Source organism: Gossypium arboreum, chromosome 3 (assembly GCF_025698485.1).
Source record: "Gossypium arboreum isolate Shixiya-1 chromosome 3, ASM2569848v2, whole genome shotgun sequence".
Lineage (NCBI taxonomy): Eukaryota > Viridiplantae > Streptophyta > Magnoliopsida > Malvales > Malvaceae > Gossypium > Gossypium arboreum.
Window position 1 is genome coordinate 136,723,192 of NC_069072.1, and position 18,843 is coordinate 136,742,034.

Sequence of the window (18,843 nt, forward strand, 5' to 3'; positions counted from 1 at the left end):
TACTCGTACATGCTAGAACAGTTCATATATGTTCAAAATAAAGCACGAGATATGCGATTAAATCACCTTTTGAGAGACTGTTGGTATTTCCTTAAGCGAATCTGTATAAATATATTTCTCTCTTCAAAAAAAAGGGGTCCTTTTACACTGTTTTGATTTGGGCTTTTATAGCCACTACTGCTATTACATAAACTAGGAAAGAAATCGAAGATTTCTTTCCATTTCTTGTCTGCTGTATCCACCACATCTTTGATTGTGATCTGTTGAAATCTTTTTATTTTAGTTTCCTTTTTTGTTTTTTCGTATCTGTTGTGTTTTCTTTTCTTTTGCAGGCACTTGCGAGAAATATGGTGGTGACGAGGGATGGCGTCGATTCGCACATTGATTTTGGAGGCAGAGTCACGGCGCTGATGGGGGGTCACTGGAACGACATGAGAGATGAGCAGACGCGTCCGTTGAGATGGCTTCTGGAATCTTCCATTTGAGGCGCGAGGAGAAAGAGCTAGGGTTGGAAACCCTAGCTGGTAACTTAAGTTTTGGGCCTCTGCTATTTGGGTCTGATTTAGGTTTGGGCTTCGGGTGTATTTGGGTTGAGGTTGTAACTGTAATGGGTTAAGGGTGTAAACGGGTTAAGGGATAGTTTTAGGCCTGCTAGGTAGTAACCGGTCTGTTTGGGTATAACGGGCCTGAAGTATTTGGGCCAAAAGGGTTTGAGCTAAAGGGTATTGGGTTAGTTTAGGGTCTATTGGGCTGGTTATTTTATTTGGTTTTGTAACCTGGACTGTTTATTTTTGAATGGACTTTAATAAATAAATATTTATTTATTTATTATTTTGCTTTTGGGTTTTAAAACCCGGTCAAATTTGGGCTACTACACACTAAATTAACTAATAAATCTACTAAGGCAAGTGTACCTATCAATTAATAATATAGTTATGGTGAGCATAAGTATGGTTCCCTCAAGGACTGCAATTACTAGTAATTATTGTCTTGTCATTATCAAACCAAATAATTTGAAGGATTAATTAAAACTAAAATTAACTGATGAATATGTCAAACAAATAAAACACGAAAATAATCAAATATCAACCGATTGATTAAGCAACACCCAGGTAAGAGTCCATATTGTAGCATTAATTCGTTCTATGTGTTCCCTATTAGATTTGGCTTTAATCCGATAGATTTATGTCGTCCTATTTCTAAAATTGCATACAAATCCATTCAACTACGAAGATCTACTACCAAGACAAGTCTATTCAACCTCAAACTCATGCACACCAAACATAGATTAAAACCCTACAAATAATAACCCAAGAACAATTCAAAATTCATAGTCGAAAACAAAAAAACTAAGATTGTATTGCATAAAACTGGAAATCAAATAATTTAATTAATCATAGGGTTCATCTCCACTAGGTATTTAGAAAATTAGTTTATGCTTGCAAGAAGAAACACCAAAAATCAGCTTGGACTCTTCAATCTTGATGGAGAACTGCTTCAGAATCAACTTTCAGGGTGTTTTCTTGGGTAATTTTCATGCTAAAACAAGACAGCTATGTTTCTCCTTTTTTATTTCTTTATATATGCCTTCTTAAAGTGTCAAAAACCTAAAAATCGAAAATCCCCGTTGGTGTCGTATATGGGCATAGCGAGTTACATGCTCGTGTGGAACACAGTTGACCGTGTGTAACTTTCAAACTGCTCTAATGTTATGATTTTCACTAGTTTTTTGCTCCTATTACTCTCAAGTGCTCCATAAAGCTTCAAAATATGAATTTAAAGGATTATGAATATATAATTCACAATTAACACCACTTAATCACTCAAAAATCTCTAAAAAAAAAGGCTAAAATATATTACCTTTGACACTTATGAAGTGATGTTATGTTGTATCTCTAGTTATCTCAAATAGAACATGATAGTTGAGATTTATGTAACGGATAGTGAGTGGCCCTTCTGTAAGGAAAATTGCTTGTCTGGAGGTCCTTATGGAGCATATTCGGAGGGTATTGATGTGGGCCACAACCAATCCCTCCTTCAATAAGAAAATCAAACCTCTCAAAAGATTCAAAAGAGACAAGCCACCATATCAATGTCGATCCCATCAAGTTTACCACCAATTATAATTCCCAAGATGCTCCAAGTGCTCAAAATGAGGACACTCACACCCTCTAGATATTGATATAAAAACCAAATACTCCTGTAAATGTATCTCATCTAAAGCCATAAGTTCCTTAATCACCTCTCTTTCATCACCCTAACTCGAAGGCTAGAAATTTACCTAGCTCCCATGCTTTCATTACTTTTTCTAATATAATTTGCTTTCTATTTCAAAGATCCAAATCAGAAAAAGAGGCCTTCACAACTCTGGCAGAATCTGTTAAGCTTTGGCCTGCAATGCAACATGCAAACCAACATTGGAGCTAAACCAAATGAAGCAAAATCATTTTGTTTATTTAGTTCTTTTGTAATTTGACTTTTAAAGTTAGTAGGATTTGTTGAAGATTTGAATGTGATGTAATAGCTGGTATATCAGCTTCCTTTTGTATGTAATTTTAGCTTAACTTAAGTCATGTATTAATTGTAGCAGTTAGACATTAGGTAACTGTCATATTTTATTGTATCAACATATATACTTTTGCTGGATGAAATGGAAAGTAAGAGAATTTCATTTCTTCTTCAAATTTTTGTTTTGCTTCTATTTTGTGGTTGTTTTCTCTTTGTAAGTCTCAAGTCTTTGAGGTTCAAGCTTCTTTCATACTTTATCCGGGTTTATTACTTTATTGCTCTATTTTCAAACAGAGCTTCATATTTCATCCTGATTACTTGGTTCTATTTTTCTTCCTGTGTGAAAAAACCCAACAAATGGCATCAAGAGCCTAAATCTTTGAAGACCTTAGTTGTGTTCTGTTTGTGAGTAACTTGTGTTTGAGAGAAATGAAGCAGAAGCAGTTTTCTTGTTGGTCTGTTTGTTTGCTGCAAGGATGAGCTTTACACCACCACCACCACTTGTGTTTGCTGGAGAGAACTACCACATCTGGGTAGTTAAGATGAAGACATACCTTCAAGCATAAGATTTGTTGAATGTGATCGAGAATGATGTTGAACCACCTCCATTGAGGGCTAATCCAACCATTGCTCAGATGAGGCAACACAATGAAGAGTGTGCCAAGAAGCATAAAGTAATGGCTTGCTTGCAAAATGGAGTATTTGATGTGATTTTCACTTGGATAATGGCATGACTCACCAAAGCAAGCATGGGAGAAGCTAAAGGATGAGTTTATGGGGTCAGACAAGACAAGGCAGCAGTAACTAATCAACCTTAGGAGAGACTTTGAAAACTTGAAGATGAAAAAGTCAGAGACCATCAAGCAGTATTCTAATAGGATAATGACCATAGTCAACAACATTAGGCTCCTTGGTGATGATTTCAGTGAGAGCGGAGTTGTTGAAAAGGTCATTACAACTCTCCCTGGGAAATTTGAGTCAAAGATTTCTTCGTTGGAAGACTCGAGGAATTTATCAGCCATCTCATTGTCTGAGTTGGTAAATTCCTTGTATGCACTTGAGCAAAGGAGGGCTAATAGGCAGGAAGAGCATCTTGAAAGAGCTTTCCAAGAAAAGGTTAAATAAAGCTCAGGTTCAAGTCAGAAAGGAAAGAAACCTTGGCTTGATAAAAAGGAGAAAACAAGGAGAGATGTGGCAAAAACAAGCTACCACCATGCCCATAATGCAAAAAGGTAAGTCATCCGGGTGAAGTATACTGGTATAGGCCAGACGTCCAGTGCAGAAGCTGCAAACAGTTTATCCATATTGAAAAGGTGTGTAAGAGCAAAGGGAAGGCACAAGCTCAGCAGCAAATGCAAGCTCAGGCTGCTGAGGACTTTCAATCTCAAGAGGAACATGTCTTCACTGCCTTATGCTTTGTAGCTTCAAGTAAAGTCAAAAAAGACTAGCTAGTGGATAGTGGCTGCACACACCATATGGCAGCTGATGAAAAGCTGCTCAAGGACCTCGATAGAAGCTTTGCCTCAAAGATCAGGATTGGCAATGAGAACCTGATTGAAGCCAGAGGCAAGAGAAATATGGTGATCAACACTTGTTCAAGTAACAAAGTGATCTCAGATGTATTTTTTATGCTTGACTTAGACCAAAACCTGCTTAGTGTTGGCCATCTAATTAAGAAGGATTATTCACTGGTTTTTAATAATAACTTTTTCATTATTGAAGATCCACTTGGTCAAGAATTAGTCACAGTGGCTATAACTGAAAGATGTTTTGTGTTGAACATGAGTCAGTTTGAAAAGAAAGTCTATTCTAGTGCTACTGACACAGTTAGTTTATGGCACAATGAGTTAGGATCCATTGTGAAAGGGCAGGATGTAAAGAAACAAAAGATTCATGATGGAGTGGATGGTAAAGCTGAAAAGCTCTCCACATCGACCACCGATAAGTTAAGTTCCAATTTCGGTCTGTTGAATAAAAGCCAAGAGGTGTACGGAATCAATAAGTTTGCTGAGACTAAAGCTAAGGGGTTTTTGGTATTTGTTTGGGAAGTTTTTCAAGATATAACTCTTATGATCCTTGGTGTGTGTGCTTTGGTATCATTGATAGTTGGAATAGCTATGGAAAGATGGCCAAGAGGAGCTCATGATGGACTTAGGATTGTCGCAACTATCTTGTTGGTATTGTTTGTCAAGGTGACTAGTGATTATCACAAATCATTACAATTCAAGGATTTGGACAAGGAGAAAAAGAAAATCACCATTCAGGATTCAAACATGAAATGAGGTAAATCCAAGTCAGATGCCAAGAGCGTTAAGCTCTCCGTGAATAAGAAATCAACCACGAAAGCTGGAAAGAAATCGGGGAAGACAGCTAAGGATCCAAACAAGCCAAAAAGGCCTGCTAGCGCCTTCTTCGTTTTCATGGAGGAGTTCCGTGAGCAATACAAGAAGGAGTACCTTAAAAACAAGTCTGTTGCTACTGTTGGCAAAGCTGGTGGAGATAAATGGAAGAGCCTTTCTGAAGCTGAAAAGCGACCTTATGTTGATAAGGTTAAGGGTCCCCAAGAAGATGAGGAGGAATCTGAGATGGTTACATTTTTTGGGATGAGAAAACGATGGGGTAAGTTAATGGAAACAATTAGTGAAAGAGGAAATGATGAGACCCCATTGCAGGGGAAATTGAATGGAATAGCAACCATTATTAGGAAGGTAGGCCTGTTTTTCACTGTAGTGACATTTGCTGTAATGGTACAAGGATTGTTTATGAGTAAACTTTGAGAAGAAAGATTGCAGTATGTTGTATACAGTCCAAGGAGGAGTGTTAAGCTTTGGCCTGCAATGCAACATGCAAACCTGCATTGGAGCTGAACCAAATGAAGTAGAATCATTTTGTTTATTTAGTTCTTTTGTAATTTGACTTTTAAAGTTAGTAGGATTTGTTGAAGATTTGAATGTGATGTAATAGCTAGTATATCAGCTTCCTTTTATGTGTAATTTTAGCTTAACTTAAGTCATGTATTAGTTGTAGCAGTTAGTCATTAGGTAACTGTCATATTTTATTGTATCAATATATATACTTTTGCTGGATGAACTGGAAAGTAAAAGAATTTCATTTCTTCTTCAAATTTTTGCTTTGCTTCTATTTTGTGGTCGTTTTCTCTTTGCAAGTCTCAAGTCTTTGAGACTCAAGCTTCTTTCATACTTTATCCGGGTTTATTACTTTATCGCTCTATTTTCAGACAGAGCTTCATATTTCATCCGGATTACTTGGTTCTGTTTTTCTTCCTGTGTGAATAAACCCAACAGAATCTAAGTTTGGATCACAACACCTTTCCTTACATCCTTCTTCTTATTTCTTGCATTTTTTTTCTCAAATGAATTTGAGAATAATCAAATCTTCCGTTTCATTCACTGAGCACACTTTGCGATTATGGTGCCTCGTTGTTCTTAGGAGATTTAGAGCACTCTAATTAAATTCTTCAGTGGAATCTAGAATAGCTTCAATATTAGCTATCGTTTCCTCAACTTCTTCAGAGATATTTATCGAAACCATTTTTAAATCAAGTTTTGGAAAATGGGAATCGACTTTAAAAATGATAATAGGAGTCGCCACCAATCTTTTTGGGTGCGATTGGATCACCTTTAAAACATTTTGTTTTAAAATCATTAGTTTTGGCCTACGAAATCAGAAAACAGGTTCGGGAACTAGTTACGTACAAGGAAGGGTTAGCACCCTCATAACGCCCAAAAATTGGTACCTAATTAATTACCAAGTTTCTTTAATGTCGAAAATTCAAAGATCTTAATATGTAATCATCTTTAAAATATTTTGATTTTGAAAATTGGGGTTCACTCGTATCAAAGTATTGACACTAAGTTAGCCTTTTTGGAAATCCCTATCTCGAAACAACAAAACGCCATATCCAGTAAGTTAGGATATATTGCTTTGAAATTCCAAGACAGTTGCTCGCATTTAGAAAACCTTTAAAACTTAGAAGGGTACTTGATTATTCGAACTCAACGAGAAACTTTGCAACCCAATAAGTTAGGGCACTACCTTTCTCGAAGCTTCCAAACACCAAGCATTGCCTTTTTATTTTTGAAAACTTTGAAGTCTCTTTTTAAAACCGATGCATGATGGAGCATATTACCTTTATAGAATGAAACATACAAGATACCATATTACAATAATAGGTAGCTAAAACATGCATTTAAATAATATGATTGCAATAATATAAAGGTCTTATACTAGATACCTAAATATAACAAATCTTAGTTACATAACAATATACATATTAAGGTATACATAATGAGATATTAAAGATAAATAAGCAAAATATATGAACATACAAAGTAATAGTTAATTTTAAAAACGATACATGCTATACAATTAGACATATAAATGCATATGCAAAACAAATGTGATAATATATAAAAATAATAATAATAATAATGCGAAACATATATATATCAAACAAACAATACTTAATAATATTATGAAACTAGCATTTAATAAAATATAACAATATATATAAAAGATTTAATACATTTTAAAATATAAAATAAAGTGAATAATTATTTTAGAAAAATATACAAAGTAAGTTAAAAAGAAAAATGTTTAAATAACAAATAAATACGATATATTTTTTAAAAGTGGATATTAAGATAATATAGATATAAGGAAATGATTTAAAAGAATAATTAATGCTTTGTAAATAGATAAAGAAAAAGTAATTTATGAAGTATAATTAAATAATATATATATATAAGTAATGAAACAAAACTTTATAAAAAAATATTTTGAAATATCATATAATACGTATATAAAATATAAAATAATACCTAATAATATATGACAATAGCATACAAGTTTTAAAATAATACTTATAATATATAAAATAATATATGAAAAGTAATAATAGAGAAAAATAAAACAATTTTATATTTATAAAAGATTTAGAATAAAATAAATAATATATACAAAAATAATGAATGAAACAATATTATTAAAATAATTCGATATATATAAAAGTTTAAGATAAATATATATATATACAAAATATTGAAATATATAATAATAATCTAAAAGAAATAAAGTTTTTTAAGAAAATGAAATTTAGAAAGGATTAAATTAGAATAGAAATAAAAATACAGATGAAAATTTAAAAAAAATGATAAAAAAAATGTCAAATTAAAATGTGCGCACAAGGAAGGGGACTAAAATAGAAAATATCCCTTTTTTAGAACGACGTCGTTTATGTGCTTTCCTTTTTTAAGAGCTCAAGGACCAAATTAAAATAAAAACAAAACATTTGAGCCAAATTAGAAGATAAAATAAACCTAATTTTAAAGGATAAAGATGCGGAAGGACCAATTGGGTAATTAATCCAATCCTCAAAAAACACGCGGATCCTCTCCAGGTAATCGGGTCAACGCGAGGATCCTCTGTTGAAACGACGCCGTTTTAATACTTATTAAATTAAACAAAACGACGCCGTTTTAATAAAGTTATATAAACTAGAAAAAACAGCAAAAATTTCATTTCTAAATCATTTTTTAAAAAAAACGAAAGAGAAGAGCCCAGAATGCTCTCCTACTCCTCGGCCTGACCCCCGATGGCGATTGCCGGCCACCGCCTCACATGCTTCACGCGCCTCACGTGCCACCATGAACGGTGGTCAGAGGGTTAAAACCCTCGTCTTTTCAAGGCGGAAACTCAAGTAACTCTTTACCTTTTAAACGTTATTAGTTTATGCTAAAACAATTCATATATACATGCGTTCAAAAATAAAGAACAAAATACACGATTAAATCACCTTTGTCGAAACTGTTTGGATTTCTCTGAATGAATATATGTAGGTATATTTTTATTTCTCCAAAAATCCTGTCCCTTTACATTGTTTGATTCGGGCTTTTATAGCCACTGCTGTTATTACAAAAACTAGGAAAGAAATCTTTTTATATCTTTCCATATTTGCTTTGCTTGCTGCTGTGGCTCTTTCCTTCTTTTGCAGGTATCAAGAAAGATTCAACAACGAACATCGGCGTTGACTTGGGCATAGACCACGGCATGATTCAAAACCTGGAATCACGGCCTGGAATCACGGTGTTGATGGCGCAAGACGAACCGACGCATTGATTGCAGTGTTAACTTCTGGAGCCTTCCATTTGCGGCGCCTAGGGTTTCTAAAACCCTAGGTCTCTCTGCTGTCTGTTAACAAATTGGGCCACTTAGGCCTCGTTTGTTTTTGGGTCTGGGTATAGACAGGTTTTTGGGTAATTTAACTGGGTCATGGGTGTAACGGGTTATTGGGTTAGTTTAGGGTGTCAGGTGTAGGACCAGTCTGCTAGGCTTTGGGTTAATGTGGTTAGGCCTGTAAATGGACTATAATAAAATAAAAATTTATTTTTTATTTTTTATTTTTGAGTTTTATTTAAGCCCAGTCAAATTTGGGCTATTACAATATTAATACCCGAAGCCATGGCATGATCCTTCTCATTGGGTAGTTATCTTCTAAATGCAAGTTAGTATGGTCAAAACCTCAATAAGAAGCTCGCAGTCTCTCCCTGGGCCTATAGTTAAATCCTAATGACCGATCTTTTTCTTTTCCATAGTAGGGCTAGTAATGGGCAATGGTTTTCATAAGGGCCCGGACCATTCCCTATCCTCCTCTTAGTCTCATCCAATACATTCGAACCACCCGACTCAATTGAATCTCCACCCACTAATTCCCTATGTGGAATGCAACGTAATTAACCATCATTTCACCTCAGTCAAAGAGCCCACTTTCATCTTTCCATGCATTAGAATTAATTGCATGTGGCCTTGTCAGGTACTTTGCCCATCTTCTTGGTTTTTTCCATAAAAGTTTCCTCATCGTTATCACTATCATCTATTGATTGTTGTTTCTTCCATGTACTCTCCGATTTCTTTCGATCAATCAACATTGAAATTTGAAGAAGATACCACCTCTGAAACTCTTACTAAAAAACGTCTGTGCCAAGTTGAAGCAATAGGGTTTCCTCGATTCTTGTTAGCTATTGCACACTTAAAAGCAATCATGCTTTAGTATGGTCATAAACATTTGCAGGGTTCATCCCTAAAGAGATCAAGTCACCCCAAAGTATAGTAATGCCTTTTAAAGTATAGAAATGTTAATTTTAGTCCTTCTGCCCGATTACTATAACCTACACAAACACACACCCAGAAAAAAGTTAATGGTTTAAATTTTAGCTAAATTAGCAATTATCATATTATCTATATTTGATTTTAATTTGCACAATTGATTTCAAATTTTAAACCATTTATTATTTCCATTAAGTTCAAGTATTGTTTATCTAAGTCCAAAATAAAAATTATCTATTAAATACCTTAAATCTATTAAATAGTCAATTTTAGTAAATAAAATTTTAAAATAATAATAATAAATTTGGATATCTAAATTCATTATTCCTAAAAGTAAAACTAATTCGGCCAATAATCTTTTGGCCTAAGAACAAGAGTATTAATATTATGACATAAGAGCTTAATTTCTGATTGTACAGGGTTATTTTTTTATTATATTTTAATTATCATTTTTATCATATTATTACATGTAATGAAAGGATAAATAGACTAGTAGAAAAACAAATGTCCGACAGCACTAAAACCCGGGCCAATAGGTCCACCCTTTACACCCAAACCTAAAGCCCAACACGTGTTTGATAGAATATAAAGCCAATGTGTAACATTCCCTAACTCCAAACCGTTGCCGAAATAGGATTAAAAGGCTTTACCGAACATATTGGTTAATTTACAAACAACTCATGAATAAACAACAAACATATTAAAATTAAATCATTAAGTCTCTTTTATGAACCCTCGAGGCCTAAATCACGTATTATAAATGAATAGGGACTTATTCAAGTACTGCGAAAATTTTTCGTAATATAATTACTTTTTTATTTTTTGTTTATTTATTTTATTATTATTATTATTTAAAAAACTCAATATAACCCTTTTAGAAACATCTAACATTCCTTGCAATTTCAAATTTGCAACCAATTCAACACAAACAACAACTCAATAAATACAATCTTCATCCAAATCACATTCATTTCATAACAATATCACTAGTCCTTATTTTATCTAACATTATATCCATTCATACTTTCAAGTAGTATTTAAACATCTTAGTTAATTTCCATTCATATCATATATCAACTTATATTAACTTAACTAATATATTCATGAGTTGATACAAAACATAGTCATATAAGCTATTATAGATGCCATGTAAACCATTTAAAGTATTTATAACAAAATCTACCGGAAAATCGAGATAGTGTGACTTGAGCGTGATGATCCGATCCTCTGACCCTCCCGTTAATCTACAAATAGCAATAAACATTACAAGTAAGCTGACTATAGCTTAGTAAGTTCGTCGGCTTTAACTATAAATCTTACCAAATATTAGTTTTCCAAAATTCAAATCATATGGACATTTCAAGTAAGTTACTTTCATCCTGTAAGTCATGATCTCATTTAAAAAATTTTACTTAATTAAGCTCAATAATAATAATGATAACATTACTTACATTTCTTTTTCCACACGTTACATTTACGACTTGTCAACTTGTCCGTTCAAGGAACGGCTTACGAATTTTAATACATCGTGATCTAAAGCCTGAAGTCTAGCTGAAGCACATAAGTGTTAAACAGAAGCCTGAAGGCTAACTGAAGCTCATCAGAGCTAAACTGAAACCCCAAAAGGGTTAACTAAAACTCATATGAGTTAACGGAAGCTCGTAAGAGCTAAACAGAAAGCAAACACGAGAATTCGCAACAAATGCTGAATCTTGGTTTACTTGGGTAATTTACCATCTATCGAAACCATTTTTTTTAAAAAAAATGGGGATCGACTTTTAAAACCAAATGTGGAGTCGCCACCAATCTTTTTGTTTAGGTGTGATTGGATCACCTAAAAAAACATTTTGTTTCATTTAAAACAATTTTGGTCCACGTAAATTTAAAAATGGGTTCGGGAGCCGGTTACGTATGAGGAAGGGTGAGCACCCTCACTATGCCCAAAAACTGGTACCAGATTGATTAAGTGATGTCCTTATGTCTAGGGTTTTTTTCAAAAAAATTGAAATATGGTTTCTTTTAAAACATTTGAGTGGTTTAAGCTGATCGTCAAAACTTTCTCGTTTCAAAGGTATAAATCATCACATCCAACACGATAGGACATGATCTTTATACTTTTGAGAACACGATTGATTTTTTATTTTCAAAAGCTTTTTAGGTCAAAAATTACAAAAGATTGTCCAAATATTTAGTTCAACGAAAAATCGAAACCCAGCACGGTAGGGCACGATTTCCCGAATCTCCAAATATTGAACATTGCCTTGTTTTTTAAAAAAATTAAATAAATGATTTGTAAACTAGCTCAAAATACCTTGATTTGACTTGACATAAAATAAAATAATTGATTTTAAAAAAAAAGTCGAAAATTACCAAACAAATAATAAATATGGGATAACATGCACAAATAAAATACAATACTTGACGAATGAAGATAATATAACCTTATTTAACCTACTAACAAAACAAACAATTAAATATAATTAATCTAAGAAAAAATGATGTCAAATTTTCAAGCATGGATGGAGAACAATTAAAATACAATGCAAAACGAAAATAATATACAACAATAATATATATAGCCTAAACAACACAACCAATACAAGATATACAAAACAAGATGGAAATTAGAAATCAATATGGTAAAATATTTTTATATATTACCCCGTTGTTCATTATTTTAAAATATTTATTCGTGTTTTCATTTATTTCAATAAGCAAGGCAACGTACCGATTTAAACACTATGTCATCTGTCGAAACCATCCCTTTTTCAAATATTTTAAAATTTTAAATTTAATGAAAATACGGGGGGATCGACTTTTTGGAAAATGAAAATATGGAGTCGCCACCGATATTTTTTTTTGGTGTGATCGGGTCACCTAAGGATTTGGTTATTTTAATAAACGTTTTGGTTTACTAGAATAACGATTTTGGTCTACGAAAATATGAGAAAATGGGTTCGGGAGTCGGTTACGTATGAGGAAGGATTAGCACCCTCACTACGCCCAAAATTGGTACCAAATTGACTAAATACTGTCCTTTGGTCTAAGATAAAAATGTTTTGGAAATGTGATTCTTTTCTAATAACGTTCGAGTGACCCGAGTTGATTGTCAAAAATCTTCTTGTTTCGATGACCGAAGATTTATAATTTGAAAATCACAAAAGGATGCTCAACTATTTAGTCCAACGAAAAATCGAAACCCAGCACAGTAGGGTATGATTCCTCGAATTTCCAAACATTGACCATTGCCTTACCTTATAAAATACGTGTGAAATTTCGAGGAGATATTCGACTATTTTGGACAAATGAAAAAGCGCAACCCAGCACGATAGGGCACGATTCTCAAATAGCCAAACATTGAACATCGTCTTCGTTTTTAAGAATGTTTTCTAAAAGCGAGTGAAAACCTAAAGGAACATTCGATTGTTTTGACTAAACGAGAAATCACAACCCAGCACGATAGGGCATGATTCTCGAATCGTCAAACACCGAGTATTGCCTTCGTTTTAAAGGATTTTTAGAAGAGCCGAGTGAAATTTTGAAGGGATATTTGATTATTTTAAACAATCGGGAAATTGCTACCCAACACGTTAAGGCACGATCCCGCGAATTGCCAAATATCACATATCGCCTTCGTTTTAAAGATTTTAAAAGACACGAGCAAAATTTTAAAGTGATATTCGATTATCTTGAACAAATGCGAAATTGCAACCCAACACGTTAGGGCACTATTCCGCGAATTGCCAAACATCAAATCTCATCTTCATTTAAGGGATTTTTAAAAGATATGAATGAAATTTCGAAGGGAAATTCGATTATTTTGAGCAAATACGAAATTGCAACCCAACACGTTAGGGCATGATTCCGCGAATCGCTGAACATCAAATTTCATCTTTGTTTTGAAGAATTTTTGGATGAATACTTAGAAACATATTAATTCGATTTGAAATAACATGACATTAATCGTAGAAATTAGATTCTATGAAACCACATTTCGAAAAACCAAATGAAAACGATGAGATGGGATAATAGGCGCATGTGAGATACGATCAACTAACAAACTAATAATTAAAAATAGCTAACCTAAAAGCGTAATCCGATGGCAATAATGTGTGGAGAATAATAATCATACCAGGACAAAGATGATAATATAACAAAGCAAAACGATACATACTATATCATGCCACAATAATATACAACTTATGATATAGAATAACCAATACAAGATATAAAAATAATATAGCAATTAGAAACCAATGCGCTATAAAATGATTCTAAAATAATAACGAATAAATGGACCTATATTTATGTTGACAAATTTGCATGAAAGCCATAGATAGCTACATGATTTTTTGGAACATATATTATAGAATGAAAATTTGAATCAAATTGCATGTAAAATGTTTTAAACATGAATTTATTTAAAAGTTGACAATATATATGATAATTTAGATAAAATATGATGCAAACGAATGATAAAGAAGCACAAAATAGATTTATAAAACATATATACATGCAAGTTTATTATAAAAAGAACATGAGATTAACAATAAGATATATATAAAATTTTCAAAAATAGTTTATAAATGTACGCCTATATTAAAACATTTAAATGATAGGTTATATAAAATACAAACGCAATGTAATATAAAAACATTAGAAAATATAATAATAATTTTAATTGAAAGGGTTTCTAAAATTATTTCATATATACATAAAGAAAATGTTTGGTAAATCACGAAGAAAAGGTATTTTAAAATAAAAAAATCTATTAAAGCAACAAGTGTATATATATACATAAATTTAAAAGTGAATACATGTAAATTCATATAAAAATGATAATACGTAGGTTTAATAATGTATATTAAGTATAAAAATAATTTACATGGAGCATGTATATAAAACATATTGTCATAGCAAAATATACATCAAAATACATGGGGTTAATACATATATATATGAAATAAAAACAACTTTAATATAAAGTGTATGTATATACAGTAGCGGATGTGAAAAACATTATAAAAGGGATTAAAGAAAAACGAAATCAAATCATTAAAATATATAAAGAACAGTAAGTAAACAAGGTTAAAAACAATTGAATACGTCAAAAAAGGATTGATAATAAGCCATAAAATGAATAAATGGAGAGGAGGGACTTAATTAAAAGAGAATTAGAGTGATAGGGACAAAGTATAAACAAGATCAACTAACAAAATACAAAAGGGACCGGCGTGTAACATGCACGAATGCCTAGGGACTGAACATGGAAATAGTCCAGACCCTAAAACTCAGTGCTGAAGCCCGGACCACGTTGCGAACGTGCGCAAATTAGGGGGAAAATTTAAAAGAAAAAGAACTGTGGAATGTGAGCTAATTTGCACGCAGCGCGAAAAGGGGAGGGGCCTATTTCGCAAAATCTCCATTTGAGGCAAAGAAGCGCGGATCCGGGTCTTGAATCGGGCTGACACGCGGATCCCCCTCCTCCAAACGGCACCGTTTCGTTGTCAATTAATAAAAAAGAAAGAAAAAAAAACCTAATACCTAAATGCTTTAACAGACTAAAAATGGGCAGACGAAAGGGAGAAGAGGGAGAGAGGGGAACGGTCATGGCACTTCGGTCATGGCCGATTATAGCGTTTATCGGCGCTCAACGCCTCTGCCGTTGCACCAATCCGAAGCCACTCGAACTACTGGTAAGTCCCTTTCTTTATTGCCCCCTCCTTTTTCGTATACAACAATGAAAAAACCGAATGAAATCAGTAGAGAAAAGGAGTTGAAAAGAGAAGGGGAATCACCTTCTCCGTTTTTCGATTGCTTTCTATTGTCTCTGTATTCATACAATATGCGTTGATATTTCGTTTTTGTGTTGTGTTCGTGTTCTCTCTCAGCGTCAGCTTTACAAGGATCAAAAGCTTGGCTTTTTATAGCCGAAGAAAAGAGAAAAGAAAAAATAAATGAAAAACCCCTTTTTTAATTGCTGTTCTGCTATTTTGTTTGTGTTTGCTGTCGTGTGGTTTGTCCTTTTTGCAGGTAGAGTACGGACGTGCTGTAACACCCCAAACCCGGCCCAGAAGTTATGGCCAAATCCAGCATGCCACGTCAAAAACGTAAAAAAAAAAATTCCATTCTAAGGCCAAAAATATCGAGGGCATAGAAATCATGCACTTTGCAGTCCAAACATTGCAGCTTACCAAAAACATTAATCGATTTACCTCACGAGCATTCGCACACTCGCAAATCTACAAAATACCAGTTTTCGGCATTTCGGCTTTTCGGATTTTTCCGATCTAGACTAAGAAAGAGGGTGTTAGTTACACATCTGTTTGCGACGATATGCTGACGAGATCCACACACGAACGGCCTACAATTAAATTACTAACACATTAATCTAACTATTCAAATACGAACTACGTATTAACCCCTTATAATATTCGGCCAACCACACCTACAGATTATAGTAAGCTTATAAAAAATCAATAAGTAACTCATTAACAAATTTTTGTCAATGTTTACCACATAATCATAATTTCACTGCAAGCTGTCTTCCTGAGCAACAGTCACTAAATCATTTATAACTGGAGCTACGAAACTCCAAATCAAGTTCCGTTAATTTTCCCTGAAAATAGACTCATATATCTTCTATCCATAAAATTTTCAGAATTTTTGGTTTATCCAATCAATACCAGATTTTTCTCAAAGTTTCCCATGTTTCACTGTTTGACTAATCTGACCACCCTTCATTACGAATCAAATTTCTCATTGTACAGAATTCAAAATATGTTCTTGTTTATTTCATTAGAAATTAGACTCAATAAGCTTTAATTACATAATTTATTCAGCTTCTAATTCATCTCCCACAATTTATGGTGATTTTCCAAAGTCACATTACTGCTGCTGTCCCAAGCAGATTTATTACCAAATCACTCTTTCATACACCTATCTTGCATGCATGTTATTTAAACATGTATATCACCAATCAATCATCACATATCTATGATTTTTACTTAAGCATAATCTCCATTTCATCATTTTAAAGCACAACATGTTAGCCGATTTCCCTTTAGCATCTAAGGCACATGCATGCTCATTTGTTTGGCTCAACTTCACATATCTTCCATTTTTCATCAAAAGAACATGAAACAACAACCATTTCCTTCATTTTAATTCATGACCAAATGCTCACAACACAACCAAAAATCAAAATATACTTCAAGAGTTAAGGTAGAATCAAGAAGAACTCATGAACCTCAAAATAAAAGCAAGGTACCAAGAACTTACCTTCAATTTTCCTCCTCTTAATGACCGAATACTCAAGAGCTTTCTCCTCTCCTTTCTCTTCTCTAACTTTCAGCTATGATGAACAAAGATGGACAAAACTTTGTTCTTTTCACCCCTTTTTCTTTTAATAAAACTTCATATTTCATCCATTTAATTCTTTAATACAAAAGACATGTAATTCTTATCATGAAACATTTACCTAACCCATTATCATGAAATATTTACCTAACCCATTATCATGAAACATTTACCTAACCCATTATCATGGAACATTTACCTAACCTATTATCATTGAACATTTACCTAACCTATTATCAATTTGTATCAATTTGTACCATAAATTATGGATATCAAGTGTACATTTTGTCTACAACAACATGATGGCTGGCCACTTCATGTAAAATGGGAGGTTTGTCATGCAAATCCTCCTATTTTGCACTCCTATTTATTTGGCCACTTCAATTTAGCCTATAGCATTTTCAAACATTTTCACATAAGTCCTATTTCATAATTTCACTCCCTTTTTCTTATGGAACAAAAATTAACTAAAATTACCGGGTTCTATCTTAAGCTTGGGCCTTCTAGAGGCCCACAAACATAATTAAACCTATGCCAACATTCACAGAATTCCCAAAAATTGGGGCGTTACACGTGCGTTGGCCCTTGGCGTGAGGCGTACGGGGCTGTGTTGGCGTGGTTGCTGGAGACTAGGGCGTAAGGAAGCTGTGCTGGCGCGGGGCGTGGGCGTGGCGTTAGGAGGCTAGGGCGTACAGAGGCCTGGAGTTGCTGGGGTTGCTGGTTGCGGCGCGAGGACCCCTCTGCCCTAGGATTTGCCAAAATCGGGCTTAACCTTTGGGCCGTTTAGGGTATTAGGTTAAATCATTTAGGATTTTGGGCTATTGGGTTGTATTAGGTTTTAGGCTTTAAATTTGGGTCATGTAATTGGATTTTGAACATTTAATGGACTGTGATAGTTTTATTTATTTTACGCTTTATGGTTTGTTTGTAACGGGCCCGGCATATTTGGCCCACTACATCATCTATTTCATCACTATGTTGGGTGAATATCAATCGACTCGTGTTAAAACGGTATATCCTTCTCAAAAGAAAACGAAACTTGAAATTTCTCGTGTTTTGATCGGATCACGATTCAATGTTACTTTGAACTTGCAATTTTGAAAATTAAGACAACACTTGTTTATAAGATACCAATTTTGGGCGTCGCGAGGGTGCTAATACCTTCCTCGCGCGTAACCGACTCCCGAACCCTAATTTTTCTCTGGATTTTAACGTAGACCTAAACTCAGTCTTTTATTTGTTTTAATAAGAGATCTAATAGGTGTCCGATCACACCTAGGAAAAAGGATCGGTGGCGACTCCCTGTTTATTTCAAAAATCAAACGTCAAATTTCAAACTTTTTTCAATAAATCGCCACAATTAGCAACCAAGCTAAGCTAAATTTTCACGTCGCTACACGAGGTGACTCGATCACACCTCATAAAACAGATTGGTGGCGACTCCTCTGTTCGTTTTCATTTTCTAAATCTAAGTCGACTCCGTTTTTTTAAAAAAAAATAGTTTCGACACTACCAATTGGTTTAATTAAATCAAACACCTCAAATTATGGGCTCAATTCTAAATTTAATATTTGGCATTGCATGCAATGTGTGTAAGTCTTTTTGCCAGATCCTTGCTATATGAAAACAATGGTTTACCACTTTGTTTAAGTCAAGTCATTATAAACACAAAAATAAAGCATTAATGAAATGGAGACTATTCATTGAAGGATTAGACAAGATGTGTTATACTATTAACAACTTTTTTTAAAATTTTAGATCCAATTCCATTTTTTTTCAAAAGAATTCCAATTCCATTTTGCTCCATCTGAATAATATTCCAATGTTCCAGTCCATTTGCCCCAAACTATG

At 33.7% G+C, this 18,843-nt stretch overlaps 1 long non-coding RNA gene across 2 annotated transcripts; it reads right to left on the reverse strand.

Moving 5' to 3' along the window:
• Positions 1 to 10,626: 10,626 nt before the first annotated feature.
• On the reverse strand, positions 10,627 to 17,073 carry LOC128290666 (uncharacterized). 2 transcript variants are annotated; one of them, XR_008280453.1, is made up of 3 exons: positions 16,915 to 17,073; positions 15,849 to 15,997; positions 10,627 to 10,877 (listed from the first exon to the last, which is right to left on the reverse strand). It is a non-coding gene; the product is annotated as an uncharacterized LOC128290666 (long non-coding RNA). The 2 variants fall into 2 exon arrangements; XR_008280452.1 differs by lacking the exon at positions 10,627 to 10,877 and having other exon boundaries at positions 15,824 to 15,997.
• Between the last annotated feature and the right edge of the window lie 1,770 nt (positions 17,074 to 18,843).